This window comes from Mus musculus, chromosome 5 (genome assembly GCF_000001635.26).
Source record: "Mus musculus strain C57BL/6J chromosome 5, GRCm38.p6 C57BL/6J".
NCBI classification, from domain to species: Eukaryota; Metazoa; Chordata; class Mammalia; order Rodentia; family Muridae; genus Mus; species Mus musculus.
In genome coordinates, this window is record NC_000071.6 from 126740346 (window position 1) to 126750514 (window position 10169).

The following is a 10169-nucleotide window of genomic DNA, read 5'->3' on the forward strand; positions in this document are numbered from 1 at the left end:
GATGCCAGGGGACTGGGACCGAGGGGCACTATGCCTCAGCACCCTCAGGAACAGATTCTCATGGTTGGTTTTTACCTCAAAGATATTTTAGCCCACAAGTCAACCTTAGAACCTCACACCCCTGCACCTCAAGGACGGCATTACCTCACTGGTGTTCTATAGAACTCACACCATGGAGTCCTGCCACATCGAAGACCTTTAACCTGGGGTTCCCCAAAGCATCTTCATATAGCCTCGTGTCCTGTAGAATGCAGTGGGAAAACTATAAACCGACCCATCTTTTTACCTCTTTTCTCTATGACATTACAGGACTTACTTTTCGCTGTGCACGTTTAAGGGATATGGTGGGATGTTCTGTGACACAATCCTCAAGGTACCTGTAGGGTTCCTTATATATGTGCTTCAAACTCTTGTCACTCGTTGTGCTCTAAATATTCCAAGTCCTTTCCGTTCTCTGGTTTGAAATCCAATTCTTAACCTAAACTCACTGAGAATGAGACCTCTAAAACGATCGTAATTGCTTCCCCACACATGCAATCACACCTCCTGGCCGAGGAGCCCCAACCAACTCACACTCTCCTCCCTCGAAATTGATCATCATTAAGGCAACTATTGAAAAGAACTCCATGCGGACCAAGTCACACCCAGCTTCCTCCCTCCGCCTGAAGCAGCTGGCCCTCTGCCCAACACACACTGTAGGAATTCAATTCACGTTGGTTTAATTGATCGAACAGATTCAATTTCCTAGCAGGACACTGCAACATTCCAGGGATGTAATTTTCCTTCTGGGAAACAGGAAGCCAAATGTTAATTGAGCCTGGAGCTACCTTCTCATGTCTGGCCGGTAAATATACGTGTATACACTCTGTTTCCGGCCTCTGATTAGAACATTAATTCTCAACTGAGGGCAATTTGGCCACCGATCAAAAAGCTGCAATGTCTAGAGTCACATTTGGGTGTCACCTGGGTGTGGGCTGCTGGCCTGCCACATAGAACCAGAAAGGGTTTTTTGGCTCCAAAGATTAATAACAATGAAGTTGAGAACCCTGCACTTAAAGTGAACATTTGTACACAGCCAGAGGCTACCCAGTGCCGTTTAAGTCATGCTGCGATGGACTAAATTCCCGGCCTTCCTTCTGAGAGGATTTCTAAGCACAGACTGAGGAGAGGGGCCCTCAGAGCCAGTGAGAGTGAGTTGAAAATACCAGGAGGGGGTATGTGTGTGTGGGGGTGTTGTCTACTGGCAGGCAGGGGGCAAAGGAGCTGGCCTATCACAGACAGGGATGTCTAGAGAGTAGGAGGAGAGAGACTCACTTAGGCCTGAGGCCCCACTGTCGCCACCATCTGATGGGGGAAATCTAACGAATTTTCAATTGCTTTATGCCAAGTAGCCACACTCAGTATAAAACACCCACACTTACCGTATCATTTTTTTAAATCGATGGTTGTCATCCAATTGTAGAAGTCACTGTGACGTTTCCATATACACATATATCCCATTATTGTTCCCAGCCCCCTCTCCATCTTAACTTGCACCCCCATTCTCAGCCCCTCCCCTTTCCCTAATAGGTCCTCTTCTATCTTTATATTCGAGTTTCTACATTCGAGAGAAAACATGGCAGTCATACTCCTTCTGCATCTGACTTATTCCATCTCATCCCTTATGCCGACAGCATGATTGTCCCTTCTTTGTGGCTCCATTATGCCCCATCCTCAATATGTACCTATTACTTTCTTGTTGCTATGACAGCCTATCTGACCAGAGGAACGGAAAGGAGGAGTCACTTTGCTAGTAGTCCATCATGGCAGTGGAAGGAGAGTAGTTTGGGTGACTTGTGTGATCTGTGTCGATGAGGACTTACAGCAGACCTTACATCAGAAGGCAGGAAGCTGAACACTCAGGCTAGAAGCAGAGCTGCTCTATAAACCCTTCCCTGTAACTCACCTCCACTCTCCATCTCTAACCCCAGCCTCCACCCTCCACCTCTAGCCCCAAAGGTTCTATAACCCCAACCAGCACAACCAGCTGGAGACCAGATACAGGAGCCAGTGCAGCCATCCTACACTCAAACATAACAGCACCATGTAGGGTACTTTCTTTGTTCTCCTTTGTCTCTATGGCTGACAGGCCTGAGACTCAGGGTCTGCCAAGGCTGAGCTCATGATGCTGGCTGAGCTGTGGATCCTTTTGAAACCACGGATTGGGAAGAGGCTCCTTGCTAGCTTGCCCAAGCTCCTGTTAGAGTTCACCCCTCATTGCTGCTGAAACAGTTATGAAAATGTGGCAGAAGGCCTGCCTGCTTGAAAGCATGGCCTCGTGACACTCATTTCAAAGGACCTCTGTATAGGTCAAGACCAGCCTATTTTGATTAAGTTACAGACCATGCTTAGAGGTCTACAATTGTACCTGAACAACCTTCCACTTTTGTTTCATAGGATAATATGGTCATGCGGGCACCATCTCTCTACAATTGCCATATTGCATGGGACACAGGAGAGTTAAAGGCTAGTTCACACAGCCTGATTCACTAGACCTTCTTCTGTCACAATTACTTAGAATACTCAACATATAAATGGCCTCATTAGTGGAGAAAATCAAGCTCTTAATCCACTGTAGTCTCTTTTAAAATCATTAAAAACACCAAAAGGGATAAATAATTTCCAAGCAAAACAATGAGACATATAAACTTGAAGTACATTGATTAAAATATAATTTTTAAAAACTCTAACAAATAAAAAATGTACATCTGATATCCATTCTGTAATTTGTCGGCATTCAAAGAAGCATAAAAATTTGAACCAAAACAAGTAGGAAAATCAATCAGTTAAAACAACCAACAGCCAGGTATAATGAATGATACATGCTGGCAATACCAGAATGCAGGGGGCTTAAACAGAAGGATTGTTCAAGTTCAAGGAGAAGCTAGTGCCCAGGTTGTAAGGCTTTGTCAGAGAGAGAGGCGGGGAGAAGGAGGAAGAGGAGGAGGAGGAGGAGGAGGAGGAGAGAGGAGGGAATAGGGGGAGGAGGAGGGGAGGGGAGGGGGAGGGGGACGAGAAGGAGAAGGAGGAGAAGGAGGAGGAGGAGGAGGAGGGAATAGGGGGAGGGGGAGGGGAAGGGGAGGGGGAGGGGAAGGGGAGGGGGAGGGGCAAGGGGAAGAGGAGGAGGAGGAGAAGGAGAAGAAGAAGAAGAAGAAGAAGAAGAAGAAGAAGAAGGAAGAAAAAAGAAGAAGAAGAAGAAGAAGAAGAAGAAGAAGAAGAAGAAGAAGAAGAAGAAGAAGAAAGAAAGAAAGAAAGAAAGAAAGAAAGAAAGAAAGAAAGAAAGAAGAAATAAAAAGGGAAATAAAAAATAAAAACAAGTAAGTAAAAACCAGAGGTCACAGATAACCTATCTGTGAAACACTATCAGAGATTTATCTTTCATCGTGGTAGTACCATATACATTAAAAAACAAACAAACTGTAGTATAAACAATAAATGTGGTCATGACAAATAGAACTTAAATTGGTGACGAGTTGAGTTTCTAAAAATACAAGCTATGTGTGTGAGATGACCTCAAATCATACATTTCATGCTAGGTTACTGACTCAAAGATTTAACAGCAGAAAATCCCCAAAATCAAAAACACAGGGAAAACATGAAAATGTTTTGTAAAGAATATGCAGAACTGCAGCAACTTGGGGGTACTGCCCACCATGGGTAGCACCATTCCTTAGACAGGTTGTCATTGGCTGGATAAAAAAGCTAGCCCAGCATGAACCTGTGAATGAGGCCACAAACAAAATTTCTCCTTACTTGAATTCCTGTGCTGAATTCCCTCAACTCTGGGCTACTAACTGTATCTCAAACAAGCCCTCTCCTCCTTCAAGTTGCTCTTGGTCATGGTATTTATCAGCAATAGAATGTATCCACAATAGTCACAACCTTGAGCACAAAAGAAAAGAACCAAGAAGAAACACACATGACCTCCAATTATGTTGGTAAAATTCCTTCCTAAAATATCCAATACAATACATCCAAATATAGAGTAAAACATTGAATAGATAGGCACTTTTCATTTCTGATACTCTTCTGTTACCTTGTATATTTTCTTGATTGAAAGTTGAGAGCCACAGATTTCCCATTCAGCTGATTTGGCTAAGTTAATTTATCTCAAATATGTTTTTCCCCCAGCTTAAAGGTTCTAGGAAATCCTCCCTCTGATTCTTTAATGAGCACCTAGCGAGCAAGCTCACCCACTGCCTTCCTCCTGAATAGTAACAAGATGGTCTTACAGCATCTTTGCCTCTCCCCCTTTTTCTTCACATTTCCAAGCTTTTTCAAGTAAAACCACCTTTATTCCTGGTATGAGGAGCTCACTCTTGCTTAGCCAGCACTTTCCCAGAGGTGGATATAATAAGTACTGATAATGAGCAGCTCCTCAGCTGCCAAATCAATGGCAAATTCTCACATTAGCAATTTTGCCCTCCTGGAAGGTTTAGTAGATTTTACAGAGTCACTGTGATTAAGCCTAGAGACAGCTTTGGCAAAGGCTGTAAGACCTGCATCTTTATGATAAAAGCTCACCTTCCAGGAAGTGGGGGTTCAGAATCATCTTGCTTTCCTATCTGCAACTTTTAAGCTTGCATTGGTTACTTTTTGTTGCTGTGACAAAAACACCATCAGCAAAGGCAACTGAGAGGGAAGAGTTTGTTTTGGCTTAAGTTTTCCAGACTAAGACGAGTCCATCATGATGGAGAGGCATGACAACAGGTAGTGGGAAGCTGAGAGCTCACATCTTCAACTACAAGTCTGAAGTGAGATGTGCTACGAAAGCCTGCCCCCACAATGTACTTCCTCCAGCAAGGCTCCACCTCCTAAAGTTTCCAGTCTTCTCAAAGAGCACCACCTGCTGGAGACCAAATGTTCAAACACCTGCGCCTATGGGGGACATCCCATTTAAGCCACCAAAGGAATTGTGCCTTTTTGATCCTTCATCTAATTATTCTTGATATAAACCACTTCTTATGCGAAACAATTTCCCAAATCCTTTTACATCTAATTTCTTAAGTTAGACATTCTCATGTGGAATGAATTTACACGCAGGTAATACACACAGACTTTTATTTTTTTATTTTTGATCTTTTGATCTTTTGAACTCAAGCCCTAGGGTGCAAGTGCAGGGAGAGCATTCCTGGGTCTGTGTGTTTGTCTAAGCATGCCCCTGGGAACTTTGTGAGCAGTTTTTTCATAATATAATGTTATCTTTGGAATGAATAGCACTTCTCAATATTTACAAATGAAATGTATTGGAGAGCAAGAAAAGGGTTTCCTCTTCTTCAGCCTGAGATTCTCACTCATACAACCTGACCTGTTCTTAGGCTCCTGAAGTTGTTCTATGTATGAAAAAACTGTGAGCCAGCAGGTTTTCCTTTGTTTCTCGTTTCATTTTCTCTTCCTTCCTTCCTTCCTTCCTTCCTTCCTTCCTTCCTTCCTTCCTTCCTTCCTTCCTCCCTTCCTCCCTTCCTTCCTTCCTTCCTTCTTCCTCTCTCTCTCTTTCTTTCTTTTTTCTTTCTTTCTCTTTCTCTCTCTCACTCTTTCTTTCTTTTAGATTTACTTATTTTATTTATATGAGTATCCTGTAGCTGTCTTCAGACACAACAGAAGAGAGCATCAGATCCCTTATAGATGGTTGTGAGCCACCATGTAGTTGCTGGGAATTGAACTCAGGACCTCTGGAAAAGCAGTCAGTGCTCTTAACCACTGAGGCCCTGTTTCTCTTTTTCTTTTCTTTTCTTTTCTTTCTTTTTTTCTTTTTTCTTTTTTTTAAAGACAGAGTTTCTCTGTATAGCCCTGGCTGTCCTGGAACTCACTTTGTAGACCAGGCTAGTCTCAAACTCAGAAATCCGCTTGCCTCTGCCTCCCAAGTGCTGGGATTAAAGGTGTGTGCCACCACTTCCCAGCTGTTTCTCTTTTTCTCAATTATCATTACCCCCTTCCCTTTCCTCCCTCCAAACATTTCCATGTATACTTCTTTGTTCTTTTTCAAACTCATGGTCTCTCTCTCTCTCATTATTAATTATTGTTATGTATGCGTTGTGATATACACACACACACACACACACACACACATATATATATATATATATATATATATATATATATATATATATATATATATATATATTTCTAAATACAGCCTGCCCAGTCTGTTAAATATGTGTGTGTGTGTGTGTGTGTGTGTGTGTGTGTATTCAAGGCTGGCTATTTGGAATTGTGTAGCAAATTAGTATGCTCTTCCCTGAGGAAGACTATTTCTCCCAGTCTCCACATTTTTTAGTTGCCTGTAGTGATTTGTGTAGGGTTGAGGCCTCATGAGCTTCCCCCCATCCAGGTTAGCATGCTACCCAGAGCTAGTGAAGTCATGGATCTTAGAGGAGACCCTACAACTTCCACTTCACTAAGCTAGCATAATCTCTAACTACGTTCCAAATATTTGTCCTTATACCCACAGGTAAGTGTAGTCCACACACTTCATCAAGGAAACTTCTTTTTGCAACAGAGACCATTACAGAAAGCCATAATGTGGAGTTGTGGATCTCGGTTCCAATTCCTGACCATAAGGCTCAGGGAACATCGCAAAAGAAGGAGGGGAGAGATTATAAGAGCTAGAGGAACTGGAAGTTTGCTGTGAGATTATGTCTTCTACTAATGTCAGAAGCTACATACATAAAGTATTACCAACATGGCTGACCAAACATGAGCTGAGCAAGAATGATGCCAATAAACGTATTGCATAATACATACTTCATTATCTTAGCTGCCTCTAGAAGAGACCTACGGGTCATGACCCCTTGGGGGATCTAATGACCCTTTCAGAGGGGTCACCTAAGATTATTAGAAAACACAGATATTTACACTACTATTTGTTACAGTGGCAAATTTACAGTTATGAGGTGGCAACAAAATAATTTTAGGGGAGTGCCCACCACAGCATGAACTGTGTTAAAGAATGTCAGCCTTAGAGAGGCTGAGAACCACTGCTGTAGAAAATGGGAGATCTTAGGGCATTCAGATCCTCACTGGCAAAGGAATGGAGAGAGTGTGTATAATCAATCACAGTTACATCTTGCCCTGGAAGTCAGCAAAGGTGATTTTTCTGCAGGACAGCGGAGAGTGACATTTATGACTTGTGACCAAGGAGGCCTGAGCAGTTACAGTCACACTTACAGGAGGTAGAGCATATAGGACTTATTTGTGTATGGCTCCAGAGCTCTGTGTGTGTGTATATTACATTTTGATGCTCTTTGGGGAAGTATTCGTCTAACAGACTTCACACAGCTGCAGAATCAGGTGTCTAAATCTTGGAGGTAGCTCTGCTTGCAGTGGACTTGACACACAAGGAAGATGGGCACAGTTTTTCCTCAAACTTCAGCTCAGCCTTAAGCAGTGGCTCTCACTGAGAAGGCAAAAACTGCACCTGTAGGTCACTCACAGCTAATGCTCTCAAAACCTCAAAACACCAGTGTTTCAACCCTAGATGAGCAAAGGGAAAAGAAAGAACAGGATCAAAGGAAAACACAAATAAGCCTTAGCCAGGAGAAATCCCCAAATACCCTCTTTGACTACAAGTTTTCTTTACAGATATCTCTCACCAGATCCCACAGTAGGAAGCATTCTAGGACCTGTTAACAGAAGCCCAAGTAGGATTCCCCTTAATTAAGAGAAGCCAAGGCATCTATGGCATGCCAAAGGCATTGCAGTAAAATCAGACTACTCTTTTAACTTTCAGTTACCTGGCATTAATTATATGCTTCATGGTTGAACAAAAATCCAATGGGGAATCGTTGTACACACTCCTGAATTGAATTCCCAAAGTGTGTGAATTCCATCTTTTTGGAATGTGTCCTGAAATCAATCAAATTCAGTGATCCTTCCTGGTTGCCTACTCAGTCCAATGTATTAATTACATGGCCTTGCAAACTTCATCAAAGGTTCGTTATCCTACAGTAATTTGATCTTAAGTCAACCACAGTTAAGAGGATCATGAATATGTGCTACCATAGCTTCTTTTGTCCCAGTTATATCTACTCCAGCTCCTGAAATTTGACTCATGGAAACATGAACGTGTCTATAATGAATGAATTGTCTGGCTAAGCAAGTATAAGGCAGATTTGTGCATGAAGGGGAAAAAAAGGCAATCTATGTTTACAAGTAATGTCTAGAAAGGGGCTGGAGGGACAGCTCAGCAATTAATAGCTAGGACTGCTCTTGCTGAGGATCTAAATCCAGTTCCCAGCATTCACAGTGGGTAGCTCACAATTGCTTATAACTCTAGCTCCAGGGGATCTAATACCCTCTTCTGGCCTCTATTGGTACTGCACTTATATGCATACACACACACACACACACACACACACAGTTTCACATAATTACAATATGAAAATAATAGATCCAGGTGTGGTGGCACATATATGTAATCCAAGGACTTAGGAGGCAGAAGCAGGGGATCTCTAATTTCAAGGCCAGTCTGGACTACAAAACAAGTTCCAATACAGGCAGGGCTACACAGAGAAACCCTGCTTCAATAATAAAATTATTATTATAATAATAAACAATAATTTTATACTTTTGTTATATTATATATTATACAATTAACATATATAATATAAAATATGTCATATAATTAGTAACATATAATATTATTTTAATAAATAATGATTATTATTATTTTAAAGACTATAATTGTATCTCTCTTTTGCAGCAGCAGTCCAATGTGCAAATACAATCTACTAGACCTGCCCTTCCTCTGCCTTTCCTCTGAAAAGGGAAGTTGGATTTCCACAGTATGAAGGTACAATTCTGTCAAATTTGCCTAATGAGCAGTGCACAGAAATGGAACTGAGAAACCTCATTTTGAGAAAAGGAAACACCGATGTGTGACAAGGGATTAAAGATGAGGATCAGATAACAATGAAATCCCGCCAGGGGCTTGGAGGATAAAAGCCACCAATTGACCTGAAATGACAGGATGGAAGGGGACATCTGAGGCAAGTCGATTCTTGACATCCTGCACTAATGAGGGACTCTGGGGTGAAGTGATGGTCATCGTGAGAAAATGATCATTGGCATCTTTAGTCTCTCAGCCACCAGGAAGAGCCCAAAGCATTCTGGGAACAAAGTATCACCTGGCAGAGTTTCAATATCCAAACAAATATGGATTTGCAACTTTAGTTTTCAACCACAAGACAAGCATGTGCAAAGCCAATTCCTTTGACAATTGTTTCATCCAGGGCTGGAGGGATGGTTCAGTGGTTACAGAGCTACATGGTTCTTGCAGAGGAGCATGAATTTGGTTTCCAGCCCCTTGCCAAGTAGCTCAGGACAGTATGTAACTCCAGGCTCCAGGGGACCCAACGAATTAAATCAAAGACACAGTGGCACATACCTCTAATCCCAGCATTGCAGAGGCAGAGGCAGAGGCAGGGGGCAGGGGGACAGGGGGGCAGGGGGCGCAGGGGGGCGCAGGGGGGGCGCAGGGGGCGCAGGGGGCGCAGGGGGGCGCAGGGGGGCGCAGGGGGGCGCAGGGGGGGCAGGGGGCAGGGGGAGGCAGGCAGGGGAGGCAGGCAGGGGGAGGCAGGCAGGGGGAGGCAGGCAGGGGGAGAGAGAGAGGCAGAGAGAGAGAGGCAGAGAGAGAGAGGCAGCGAGAGAGGCAGAGAGAGAGGCAGAGAGAGAGACAAAGAGAGAGGCAGAGAGGCAGAGAGGCAGAGAGAGGCAGAGGCAGAGGCAGAGACAGAGACAGAGACAGAGACAGAGACAGAGACAGAGGCAGGAGAACCTCTGAGTACCAGGCTAGCCTGGTCTACATAGTAAGTTACAGGCCAGCCAGAACTATACATGAGATGACCCCACACACACCCCGAAATAGAGAGAGGGCACATGGAAACAGGTAGACATCCTTTGATCTAAGGAATAATCCACATCTGTACTCTTTGTCTGGATCTGCAAGCTTTGAAGATTCCTCACACTGAAACATATCATCTATGTGCCTGTCAGATACTGTGTGCCAGGCTGTTCTCACATATGCAAAGACAATGGTAGCAAATAAGACAAGCCACCTGTTTGCTCGGAGCTTATTTCTAGAGGGAGGAGACAGTATAGTCAGCAAGCAAACAAAATTTATAGGAGTAATC

The 10169-nt window shown here is 43.3% G+C and overlaps 1 long non-coding RNA gene across 2 annotated transcripts in view; it reads left to right on the plus strand.

Moving 5' to 3' along the window:
• The window catches only part of 1700081B01Rik, a 43165-nt gene extending 33744 nt beyond the window's left edge, over positions 1 to 9421 (plus strand). Inside the window, exon 5 of one of the 2 annotated variants that reach the window (XR_377078.3) lies at positions 8741 to 9421. This is a non-coding gene — a long non-coding RNA (RIKEN cDNA 1700081B01 gene). The remainder of the gene's footprint in view (positions 1 to 8740) is intronic. The other variant, XR_377079.2, reaches the window with a different exon arrangement.
• Positions 9422 to 10169: the final 748 nt, after the last annotated feature.